This window comes from Hyperolius riggenbachi, chromosome 6 (assembly GCF_040937935.1).
Source record: "Hyperolius riggenbachi isolate aHypRig1 chromosome 6, aHypRig1.pri, whole genome shotgun sequence".
Taxonomy (NCBI): domain Eukaryota; kingdom Metazoa; phylum Chordata; class Amphibia; order Anura; family Hyperoliidae; genus Hyperolius; species Hyperolius riggenbachi.
Window position 1 is genome coordinate 116,964,122 of NC_090651.1, and position 13,644 is coordinate 116,977,765.

Here is a 13,644-nt window from a genome sequence, read left to right on the forward strand (position 1 = left end):
ATGCAATGTAATTAAAAAAATTAGAATTCCCATAGCAATCTTTGTATGCAAGGGACAAGGTAAAAAATCAATCATGGATGAGGTGCGTGTGTGTGGTGTTAGAGTTAGGCATAGATAAAGGGTAGGTAAGCTTTAGAATTAGGTAGAGGGGAAGGTTAACGTGGGAGGTAGGATAGGTAATGCAATAGTAGAATATTTGTAACATTACCGATGTGCCACTATCAGCATTATCCGGCGCCCAATAGTAAAATATTGGTAATAATCCCAATATTCTACTGGTGGTTTCTTCCAGAGCCCAAATTTACAGATGCCTTTTTTATATGCATGCTTCCAAACCCTCCAATCTCCATGTATTGATAATTATGGAACGCTGTCTATCAGCAGACAGATCATACATACCCGCTTGACCAACCACCATCTAATGTGTGTACAACAAGATGAAATGGCAGTGCTTTCAAAAATAGGCTGCAGACGAATTGACCAGCTGCATAGATGTGCAGAGCCCAAACATGGACAACTGAACTTACACAATTTGCAAAACAGATGCAGCGCCATCCAATAGTTGTTTGTAACCTTACAATTAAAGTATGGAAAGCTGAAAAATGGGAATTTATTTAGATATATAAAATTAGATTTTGACAGGTAGTATTTATTCTCTATTTGGACTTGATGGTGATAACTTAATAAATAAGTTATAAAATCAAAGAATATTAATTATTATAAGGATTTTTTTTGTCTATGGCTATGTAAAATTAGTTAAGAAAGCAAACACTCTATATAAATAAATCTATTACATGTTCTGTTCTGTGCAAACGGAAACCCTTTAATTCAAATTCAGATGTAGAGTTTTCCTATGTGGAATGGACTGTGTGATGTGCTGGGATTTTTTATAAAATAACACAGACAGCTGATATCACCTTATTTGGCTGGGGATCACTTAAAACAAATATGATAAATAAGTGTTAGAAAATACCATGTGGGTTCTGGCAGTTTTGTGATGAAAGATGTACACATTTAGACGTGATGTAGTAATAGATCTCACTATAATTACATTACTTTGAACTGATTAGCCCTGCTTTCTACCAATTGCTGTTTTTGTCCTTTTGTGGAAAAAAAAGACCCTAGAAGAACTACTTTATTATACTTCAAAGATCAGTTGGTTTTTAAAAGAATTAATCCGTTAACTGGATTTGGAGCTGCAAGTGGTCTTTCTATTCATGAACTGGACTAGAAATCTGCTTCCTTTCAATAATGCAATGGTGAGCCAATCAACCAGAATATGCTATACACCAGCTGAGCATAGAGAAACTCAGAATTATAGCAGTATTGTTCACAACAACCTATCAGGGCGGCCTTGCAGAATGACTGCTGCATTCTGATTGGTGAGGGTTAGAAGTAACACTTTTTCACCTGTACTAGTCGTCTCTGTGATTTCAAGGATACGCCCAAAATGTTTTTTGAAATATATTATTATCTGTATATGGACATATCCACTAGCCAATAAAAGAAGCAGTTGATATGTTTTAATTACTTTGGTGTGAGGAATGCTGGGAAAAAAACTCAAAAATTTCAAGAGTTTTATCCATCATATTCCTAGGTACAACTTGTGGCACAAGTGTTTGGGCAAGATCTAATTCACTCTTTCTCCTAAGTTTTCTCCTGGGTGATGTTTTCACATCTTATCAATAAAATGCATTTTAAGCCACCAGCAAGCAAGAAATACTCAGAATAAAATCAACAAAATAAAAATAAAAATAATGTCCTGTGAGCTCACAAAGGTATAATTCATAAATCCAACAGGAAAAAGTTCATGTTAAAAAGCTTGGATTTTTAACATGAACTTTTTCCTGTTGGATTTATGAATTATACCTTTGTGAGCTCACAGGACGTTATTTTTATTTTATTGATTTTTTGAACAAGAAAGGCTATTATTGCCATTTTTAAGGTGCAAAAACACTTTTTAACATTGGAAAGGTGCTATAGGGATTGGTGCAATTTTATGCTAGAAAACGAAGTTTACTCAGCGAATCAATCTATAGGTATATGTTGTGGCGTGTGCCAGACTGTTTACCATAGGGAGGTGGGACTGAGAAAGTTGGCTAGTGTTTGCTTGCATATTAATGTAATATATATGAATTTGAATTTATGAATTGAATAAAACTGTATATGTGATGGTATATATAGGCGCATGAGTGATTTTTAAAACTTTATGAATGCTTGAATGGTGGGGGTGTGAGTAACCCCATTTATCACTGACTGCAGCCAATTGAATTCATTTTATATTGAGTGGGCGCAAATCTACCTGTTTACATCTTCAGCACTTAGCCTGTGAAAAAAAAATAATCCCCCTCCTCCTCCCTCCTCCCCTCTGCTTCTAAAATCTCTGGCTAGTAATACCTCCTCCTCCAGCCCAGACTAAGCTCCCATGAGCTCTTGCTACTGTCTGAAAATGCCAAGGCTCTCTGAAAAGATGTGGGCGAGGCTTGTTTAGTTTATAGGGAATTTGAGTATCTAAACAAAAACAAAAAAAGTATTTGGCTTGAGGAATGCCCTATAAACAATAGGAAAGGAACACAATTATGCAATGAGTAAAAGATCATCTCGGATCCACTTTAAAGTTGAGTTAACATTGGCCTATTAGTCTATGAGGAATACATAACTGCGGTGGGAATTGGACTAAAAACCCCTCTGAGGGTCAGTTAATGAAAAGACTATATATTCTGCAAAGTGCTGCAGAAGATGATAGCACTATATATATATAGAGCAGGGTGCAGGGCAGGGTGTTAAACTTGCTTGGGCTATATTATTGCCCAGCGAGTTTTTTTTACACCCTATCCTATTACACTTTTCATGCTTCCCATCAGACATAAGTGTTAGCTTAGACCTGCAAAAAGCAGGTCTAAACACGCTAACACATGTCTTCCTGCTGCTGCAGGATTTTCATTGGCCCAGGTGAACCAATGGGGAGCTGGCAGGAGCTTCAAAGATGCTTTGCTGGTGCTCAGTTTATCGCAGTGATGGGATTTGCGGCCAAGAGCAGCAGATGTTCAGTGGTACTGCGGATGAGTTACTCAGCTGCAGGGGCCCAACTCAGCTGCAGGGAAGGGGGGGTTAGGGGTGTTTGGCACTGTACAGACAGACCGACGGGGAGCGATGGGTTTATTAAAGGAGACCCACATGCAGTGGCAGAAGAAGGGGGTGGATGTTCAGCAAGTCGCCTGCATTTCCTGGGGAAGTGAGGCAGCAGTGGCGTGGTGTTGAAGGACAGCACCACAGCACAAAACCTCGCTCCCCATCACCCAGGATATGGGAGCATTGCTCAGGCTTTCACCTGAGTAATGCTCCCTAACGATTGGCCATCGCATGAGTGAAACCAGCAATAGGTTTTGCTGGTAATCTTTGTGTGGTGGCAAGGCGATAAGTAGCTTGCATTTGCAAGCTACGTATCACCCGGAATAGAATATTGCCCTGAGAGAGAGAAAGAGAATGTACTTCTTTCTTCTTCTGTACTGTATTTGTTCTTCTGTATATTTTAATGTTTCTCAACATTAAAGATAGTGTTTGTTCAGAATTGCCTATTGTATGCAACATCATCTCGAGTCTCCCATGACACACATATATTTGTTAACAATATTTCTTAATTGTGTATATATCTTTAAAACATTCCTTTATGCTGTTAGTTAAAATATTTATTTAGACTCCAAGTATCTCTGTATCTTATGTACCCAAGAGGTTTGAACGGAAATGTTGAGACGCTAGAGTGTAAGCACAGGCAAAAAAATCAGGTTAGCCATAATTTTTCTTGTTCGAATATCCCTTTTTTGACAAATGTGTATGTGTGTCTAAACATGCAAGAATACCAATTTCCACTCCACCATGTGGAATGTTTTTCCTCAATACTTCTCTGAACCAAGTTAAAGTGCTGGCAAATTGTTTTTGCACACTTTTTGTAATCTTCTTGACATAAATGAATTTTGATTTCCTGAAAGATCAGTTTGTTCAGGTTTTTTTTTTTTTTTTAAAACATCTATGCAAAACTACATTGAGTAGATTTTCCTTTTTCTAATTTTATGCAAGATACATGGCAGTGGGAAGAAGACATTGATGTCACTTCAAGTATTAGTTGTCCCTTTAAACTGGTTTGTGTATACTGAATTCATACTTAATTTGTGATAAAAATTACCAATACTGTATTTATCAGTTTGGGGGATGATGCTTACCATGGGTGAGGCCTGGGGCTTATTGCAATACCCAATCTGCTGTTATGTTATGTAAGTCCAAACTGCAAAAATAGTTTTAGATTATGTGTTTATGTCTCCCTGGGAGATTTTCTTTCACTTCTCATCCCTGAGACCTTCGTTGACCACAATAGCTTTAAAAGATAAGAACATTTATGGCTTACTGTTCCATGTTTAACTTTGCAATGGTCTGCTCCCCTCACATTCCTTATCTCCACATTGCCAATGGGCAAAAAGTTTTGTTTTGTTTTGTTTTTTAAATAGCTGTAAGAATGCACTTGGAGTGATTTTCCTGGCAAACAATTAGTAAGTCTTTAGAGCAGAGTTAGAAGGCTCTTGGAGTGGTCTTCCATAAAAAAACTATAGAGACAAGCCTCAGAGCACAGATAGAAGAAAAAATGTGTTAGGCACAAACAGAAAGCCCCCGTATAGGGCTTTCTTTGTGGAAAAAAATTAGTTAGGTCTCAGAGAAGACGCAGAAGTTCTGGGACAGGTATTTCCAAGAAACTAGAGCTTAATGGGCAGCATGTTTTTACTTACCTACTAGGGGGCTGATCTATAGCTCCCTGTCTATGTGAAGTCCTCCATGTTCTCTGTATCTGTACCGCAAAAGTATCTTCAGTGATGTGACGTGCCCCCGGACAGGAGATGTCACATGACTAGACTACATCTCCTGACATGCACTGCAAAGGCTAGGAGGTGTAACACATCACTGTGGGTATTTCAACCTCTGGTTCTGTGGCACAGGGACAGAGGAGATGGAGGCCCTCATGTAGATGGGGAGCCAAAGAACAGCCCTCTGTAGGTAAGTAAATGCACGCTGCTCATCGCAAAATCCCTCAGCATTTACGAACCTCCCTTAGGAAGAACGTTCATTTTATACATTTGTTGGTGCTCTGGTCCCTTTAAAGAAGAACCAGACAAAAATATAATTTTGTCTCTCAGACATGCATACCATCTGGATTATAAAAGCAATAAACTTATTCCCATGATTGCTGTCCTGTTTTTGCAGGAATTTATTCAGTGTGCAGGTATAGAACTTGCAAAGTCTTTTTGTTCAACAATTCAAGGCTCATGTGCTCTTTGCATGCTTGTGGACCTGAGCAATATGGCGACGTCCCTATGTCACGTCTTCTGGAAGGGTTTTTTCATTCAGATGCACTGTATCATGAAAAGCCTCTATGTAAACAGAGTTTGATTCATTGAATAATTTTAATTTACAGACCTAGAGTTCAGTTTAACTTATTGCAGACCACAAGGCTTTTGCCCCTTAAAGAGGAACTGTTGCGAACATCTTAAAATTTAAACCACGTACAAATAAGAAGTACATTTCTCCCAGAATAAAATGAGCTGTAAATTACGTTTCTCCTATGTTGCTGTCACTTACAGTAGGTAGTAGAAATCTGACATTACCGACAGATTTTGGACTAGCCCATCTTCTCAGGGGGTTCTTAGGGTTTTCTTTATTTTTAAAAGCACTTAGTGAATGGCAGTTGCTCCATCCAACTGCCAAAATAGTGAATGGTGATCAGGGAGGCTGGCCAGCATATTTGTATTAATTATTTTCAGGGAATGTCTTTATAAAGAATTAAGGCCATGCTGAGAATCGCCCATGAAGAGATGGACTAGCCAAAAACCTGTCGGTAATGTCAGATTTGACTGCAACATAGGAGAAAAGTCATTCATGGCTCATTTTACTCAGGAAGAAACATACTTCTCATTTGTATGTGTTTTACATTTTAAGATGACCAGAGCCTTGTTTTAACATGGCCGCTCTGTGATCACTGTGATCGGCTCGTAGTGATCACCTGGTACGGAGCCAATGAAACTGGCTTCTTACAGACAGGAGGAAGCTTTCTGCTGTGAGCAGCAATCGGCTCAGAACTGCGGAAAGCCGCAGTGCAGAATCCATGCCACATCAGGGTTCGAGAGCCACAGATGATGAGGCAAATATTCTATCTACCACGACCCCCAGACAGGTAAAGAGAGTCTAAAGCCAAAATAAATACTTCTTTTTACTGGCCATTTATGTTGAGCAATATGAGCAGTGCTGAAACGCTGCATTCCCGCGGCAGAACAAGGTCTTTATACCCCCCAAATCCCCAAAATTGTGGAGCGCTTCCTGGTAGAGGCAGAGCTTTGGGCGGTAGCTCTGCCTTTACTGGAGTCAATCTCAGCCAATCGCCTTCTCTCCCTGCCCTTTTCAGTCTTCTTTCACTGAAAGGGGCGGGGAGAGGCGGAGATTGACTCCAGTTGAGGCAGAGCCACAGCACAAAGTCGTGGAATTTTGCCCCGGGAATTTGGGGGTATAAAGACCTCTTTCTGATGCGGGAATGCGGCGTTTCAGCACTGCTCATATTGCTTAACATAAATAGCCAGTAAAAAGAAGTATTTTGAATGGCCTCAGACTCTCTTTAATGAGAGCACAGACAGCAATAAAATCTTGAGGTTCTAACACTCCCCCACCATATCCATTTATTATTCATTATAGAACAGAATTGCTGATAATCTCCAGATATTGATTTATTTCAGGTTTACTGGTATCATTGCTGGAGGCATGGCTAGAAGGAAATAGGTCTAACCGAATTACTGTCAGTACAGATTTTTATTCTGCTGTACAATTAAACACATCACAATTGTTCATAGGTCCTGTACATACATTAGAACTGGAAGTGTTACACAGTTATTTTAGGGTAGGGAGGTGTCTTTTCTCATCCTCAGGGTACTATTCCACTGATAATCTTGGCATGTACATACTTGTATGTGCTTCAACACTTTCAGACGGGGAGTAGGAGATGTACATCTTTCCAAAGGTTATACTTCAGCAGAACTTTAGCATTAAGGAACTGGAAAAACTCTAAATTTGGGGGAAATATCTGCTTGTGTCGGAGGACCGTTAAAATTTTGATGTGCTCAGGGTGTGAAGAACCTAAGCAATTGATAACAATACATATGGTTTGTTTTAGAACATCCAAGCCCACATAAAAATCAATAGGTTTCTATTATCAGGTCCAGCTGGGTCACTATTCTGTCAATGAGCTGTTGTAATTGCTGTACAAGGGTGAATCTGACCAGTCAATTGCTGCTGACAAGAGCGAGGCATGCTGTCAGGCATAAGAACAAGTTAGAGCACAGATTCGAGCCTACAGCATCCCACCCCAAGTGATCCTGAACAAGGCCATTTGCGACAAGTAGGGGCTCACTACAGGAGGGTGCCAAAGGCCTCCCTTCATTTACTGGGTGTGATCGACACTCTCCAGTTGCCAGAGAGACATCTGCAAACAAAAATCCTGGTTGTTCCAATGTGCCTATAACCAGAATTCATTACAACGTCAGGCTTTAATATTTTTTCATAGCAAATAACCAGTGATCTTCACTATGACACAAAGCTGCAGCTTGATGCTAATCAAACAAGGACATTTTTCCACTATTCCAAAACATGTGGAGTAGTCACTTAAGATAAACCGAAATTATATATAATTGTGGGTGAATTATAAATATAATATATATCTCGAGGGCCCTTTGATTATACAGATATGATACATTTGCAAAACACAATATGTATACTTAAATATTTAACATGTTACACAGCACTTTAGAGGATATAAGGGTTAATTCACAAAAAAATGTTAATGTTTTAAAAAAATGGAATCAAAATTTGCATCCAGAAAAAAACAGCAGGGTTACTATTTTTCAGACACCGCATGCTGTTTTGGTGCTCACATCTGAACGCTCACGTGACCGCTCTCGCGGCACTTTATTTCCTGGCGTCTTCCGCCTTTCTACTTCTGGATCCCTCTCTCTTGATAAAGCGGCGGTGACTGCCGTGACAACGGCAGAGTAGTCTGCCGGGGGCTTCCTTGTCTGTCGGACACCTCGTGGTCACTCCTCTATCCAGGGTCACGTAAGCCTCTCTCCTCTCTCACATTGCTTTGCACTGCGGTCCCAGCATCATATCACTATATAGTATATAGCATCCATAAACATATGGGGCCTGATTCACAAAGCAGTGCAAAGTGTTTGCACGCCTGTGAAAAGCCCTTTATCACGCCTAAACTCAGTTTAGGCATGATAAAACGAAACTCGCGCGAAACGCGCGGCGCACGGTGCAGTGCACGCGATGCGTCCATTAAACCCTATGGGAGCTGCGCGCAGAATTGCGCGATTGCGCGCACAACACTTTGCGCACAGGAATTTGCGCGCGATAAAGAGCACAAATCGGTGATAACTCGGCAGTGCAAAGGTTATCACGCCTAAAGTCTTTTAGGCGTGATAACTGAGTTATCACCGCTTTGTGAATCAGGCCCCTGGTATTCATTGTCTTGTTCTTGTGCTCTATTTTTTGTTTGATATTTTTTTCACTGAAAACTTTGGGTGCTACATTATTCTGTCATGCACTAATTGTTTACACACATGGTTTATGAGAGGTACTGAGCCCGGGTTCAATCCCTGTGGTGGCTCTTATATTGAGTGCACCAGGTGATTATTATTAATATTACCAATATATATCACTATTTTAGGATATTTGCATATTATATGATGATCCTATCAGAGATGAGATGTCTGATATGTTTTTAAATTCTTTTATCTATGATATGGTGTTATTAAATGGATTAAATACATTTTGTACATTATTTTGTATATACCAATGCGTGGTGCTATTATGTGGTCATACTTCCTTTGCTTGCAAACATATTGTTTAGTGGCCTAGCACACACCTGTTGACATAGTAGTGCAGAAACGTATCCTTTTCATTTGCATGCTGTTTTCACGCGCATTTTTCTAGTTTGTGTTGTTTTGCATGGTTTCAAGCGAGTTTTCCTATTTGTGATCAATATCATCAAAAGGAATTCCTTCCTGAATCTCCATCTAGAAAAATGAAAAATAAAAAAAATATTCAAATGCGCATTAAAAACTGCGTATAAGCATATCCGAATTTCCGAATTTGCATTCACCTGCAAATTTTACACCCGAAAAATTACATGCGAATCACATGCTTCTAGTGGAAGCGTACTCTGAGTGACCTTACCTTGGGTTGAGGAATGAAATTTTAAAAAGATATTTATGGAACACAAATCATGATGTGTTTCACAGGCCTTACCCACTTCTTAATGCTGGGAATACCTGGTTTGTTTTTAAAGAGACACTGAAGTCTCTTTAAAATCCATTTTTTATAACAAAATCCTGTTTAACATATTAGCCATAACTAAACCGCCACATCCCCACGGCTGTAAGCTATCTAAATCCCCCCTAACACGCCCTCCCTCTCCCCTGCAAAATCCACGACTTTCTTGGTCGTGGATTTTGCTGCCCGCATTAGCTTCCGTGTGAGGCAGGGCTGTGAGCTGCAGCCCTGCCTCACACGCATCTGTCTGTGGCGGATCTCCGCCTCTCCCCCGCACCTCTCAGTGAAGGAAGACTGAGAGGGGCGAGGAGAGGCGGCGATCTGCCGCTGACAGGCGCGTGTGAGGCAGAGCTGCGGCTCATAGTCCGGCCTCACACGGAAGTGCTGCCCGGTGTGCCCCCCAGGGAGTTTGGGGGTATTTAGTTAGCGTAGAGCGGCAGGGATTCAGCGGTTTAGGTAGGGCTATTATGTTAAAGGAAATTTTGTAATAAAAAACAGATTTTTTTAGAGACTTCAGAGTCTCTTTAAGTTGATAAGATGGTTTGATAGATAATTTCCGACATGTCCAATCTAACTGTCGATTCTTTGGCCACTCGTTTTCTGATAGAATTGAATGGAAAAAGATAAGAAAAAGGAGCGGAAGATAAGAGAATCGAGAGCTGAATCAAGCGGCAAAAACGATTGAGAGCAGAAACGCACGGCAGAAACAGCCCGTGTATTCCCAGCATTAGAGGGTTTCAAGTAGCTGTTTCTGTTTGTGACCAATTGAACAGTCCTTTTGTGATTTGTGCTGTGGCATTTATTTTTTTAGCTTATTTTTAATTTATCTAGTAAACCAGGTCTTACCTCTCAGGGAAGGACACTGGGTTTATTCTTAAAGAGACACTGTAATGAGAAAAACGTCCCCTGGGGGGTACTCACCTCGGGAGGGGGAAGCCTCAGGATCCTAATGAGGCTTTCCCCGTCCTCCTCTGTCCCACGGGGGTCTCGCTGCAGCCCTTCAAAGCCGGCGCGACAAATCCGACAGCCTGTTCAATATTTACCTTTACAGGCTCCAGCGGGGGCGCTGTTTCGGCTTTTCTGACGGAGAAAGGCGGAAATAGCCGGTCTCCCTTGGGTCCGCTCTACTGCGCAGGCGCAGGAGACTTGCGCCTGCGCAGTAGAGCGGCCTGACGGAGATCAGCTATTTCTGCCTATTTCCGTGGGAAGAGCAGATACTGCGCCTGCGCTGGGGCCACGAGGGAAATATTTACATCGCCGCCGCTCCGGGAGGATTTTTGCCACCACCGTGGGCCCGAGGAGGATGGGGGAAGCCTCCCCCACCCGAGTTGAGTACCTCCCAGGGGACGTTTTTTCGTTACAGATTTTCTTTAATGTCCTGTTTGGGCTCATTAACCACTTAACGACCGCCTAACGCCGATAGGCGTCGGCGGGTCGTTAGTGGTATAGCATGGAAACGGCCTTTCCATGCCAGTTCACGGAGGCTGTCTCCGTGAACAGCCGGAGAGCCGGCGATCGCGGCTCGACAGCGAACTGTAAACAGGCAGGGAAGAAATCCCTGCTGTTTACATCACATGGCGCTGCTGCGCAGCAGCGCCGTGGCGTAGATCGGCGATCCCCGGCCTCTGATTGGCCGGGGATCGCCGGCATATGATAGGCTGAAGCCTATCCTTCAATGCGCAGGACGGAAATCCGTCCTGCGCAGCCCATGGAGGAAGAGGGAGGTAAGGGGAAGGAGGGAGCACCGAAAACGCTGCGGAGGGGGGCTTTAAAGAGCCCCCGCAGATCACAAACAGCCGGCGGCGATCAGACCCCCCCCCAGCAGGTTATCCTCCTAGTGGGGAAAAAAGGGGGGGAAGTCTGATCGCCAAGGCTCAATCCTGATCGGTGCTGCGGGTTGGAGAGCCCACGCAGCACCGATCACTGCAGAAAGCCCTGGTCCTTACTCCTTAAGTGGTTAATGTACACCTATAGGAAAGTAAAATGTCAAAGGAATACTTCACAGTAAACTATAAACCTTTGTAATATAACCAGAAACAAAGAAGAGGAGAACAGAGAAAAAAACTGCCAGCAGTACTGTAAGAAATTGGGTAAAAAAACATGTAAAGACAATACAATTAAATAACAGGGGAAATAATCAGCCGTGGTAGGCAAGTCTTCACTGTAACAACATGAGGTAGAGATTCCGGTTATTATGAATGCTGATTTAAGACTGAATGTAGATTATCTTTCAGGTTTTTATTGGCGTCTGTTCCTTTGGCATTACTTGAAATATAACTGCAATAGCTCAAGGGGATATCATAATAAGCATGCTTTAATCAGTAAAAAATGTACAAAAAGTAAACAACCTCACCTATATTCACATTAAAAATACTGTGGAGTGCTCCTCGCGCATACCTCAGCAAACATACTTGTACCACATCAACCCAGGTACCGGTATCACTGACCACCGATTTAACTTCAGAGTGGGGTACAGAGATCATCAGGGATGCAGATGCATAGCAGGCTGTGTGTAAATGCCGGACAGTCACAATGCAAAGTGAATGGCTTCCATATGGATAAAATATAGGCAGACCACTGCTGGTATCTCATCTCACCACTCAAGGATGCACACACTCTGCAGAAATCCGCTTTCAGAGACGCCGCTATACCCAGTCATGAATTCACATAGATGTGATAATCCGGCATTGGCTGCAGCTAGCAGAAGCGCTCAGTACGCACAGCAGGACGTGACCCTGCCCACCGACCTGTTGTGCCCACCCACTGCATGCTTCGTCAGGGTGTGTCTGTTGCTTTGGCACAGGAACTGAGGTAAACATTTGAAAGCGAATGAGAATAGAGCTGAAAAACTGTGTCAAATGTTTGTTGCTCCTCACTTCCTGTCCCAGTGACACCCAATGCTCACATAGCCGTCTTTGTTGTCAGTAGAAAAGAAGACAAAGATAAAGGCAATGAATCAGCACTAGCACATAAGTAACAGTTCAATGGAACAATTCTGCTCATAAGACACAGTCCAAATGAGTAAATGTAGAAGCTGGCAGAATTACTCTGTATTGAGTGTTCAAGGCAAAGTTTGCAAGATACCTTGGGCTGTTGCAAAGCTCTTGCAAAGAGTTCCATTGATAAGTTGATAATAGGATGTCCATCAAGTTCAAGCAATGTAAATAAAACCCTGTACAATTGCAGAGCAAGCGGAAACTTTTCAAAAACAAATACTAAAAAATTAAAATAATCCTTTCTGAATCCATAATGTGATCATGTAATATCCTTGTTTTGACATTCAGCTATTCATTCACCACTGTACATTGCCGCTATCATTTATGAAACCACCAGATGATGGAAGAGCATTGCGCATTTTTACAGCCCACAAGGTGAAGAAAAGTGCTAGTTGGTGGTACCCTGTAAAAATAAAAGAGTTAAAATCAGTTTAAAAAGGTGAGTCAATGGTGGACTTACCTTTCCTGAAGAAATAAGCCAGTATTGACTGTAAAAAAAAGTTTTCAATCAAGCACTTTAAAAAGCCACCCCCCTTCCTCCCATTTTGTGGTGCTTTACCCAATTCTTCAGGTTAAACAGACAATAGTGTCTTATAACTTTGATAAAGCTTTTGAACACCTGAAATCACCATGGAGAGTTAAGGCCCATACACACGTCGGATTTCCGCAAACGACAGGTCGTTTGAACGTTCCGTCGTTCGCCCGCTAAATCGGGCGTGTGTACAGATTATCGTTAGTTTGATAAGAGTGGGTTTGAGCGATCCGCCCGGCGGATCGCTCACACTCACTCTTATCAAACAAACGATAGTCTGTACACACGCCCGATTTAGCGGGCGAACGACGGAACGACGGGACGTTCAAACGACCCGTCGTTCGCAGAAATCCGACGTGTGTATGGGCCTTAAGCCTATTTTCCTCCATCCACAAGGTGCACCCATTATTCTTTTGTCATGACCTTAAAGTCAACTAAAGTAAACTTCTCACTAAATTTTTCTGCAATGGCATTTTATATATTTATTTTTTATATTCTGTATTAGTCAGAATCTTTAGGAGGAGAGTCATGTAAAAAAATCTAACTTGCCAGGCTCCACCCAATAATATGATAGTATTCTTGGATGACCTTACGCTCTATTTTCTCTTTGAGCATAATCAGCGTAAGCAGCATTTGCTCATGTTTACAGGAATATTTATATAACCTTTTATAATGACTTACCGTAATTATTATTTTTTTCTGTAAAAACTATTTCTATAATTTCATATTTCTGTCTTGGGGAATTTTAATGTC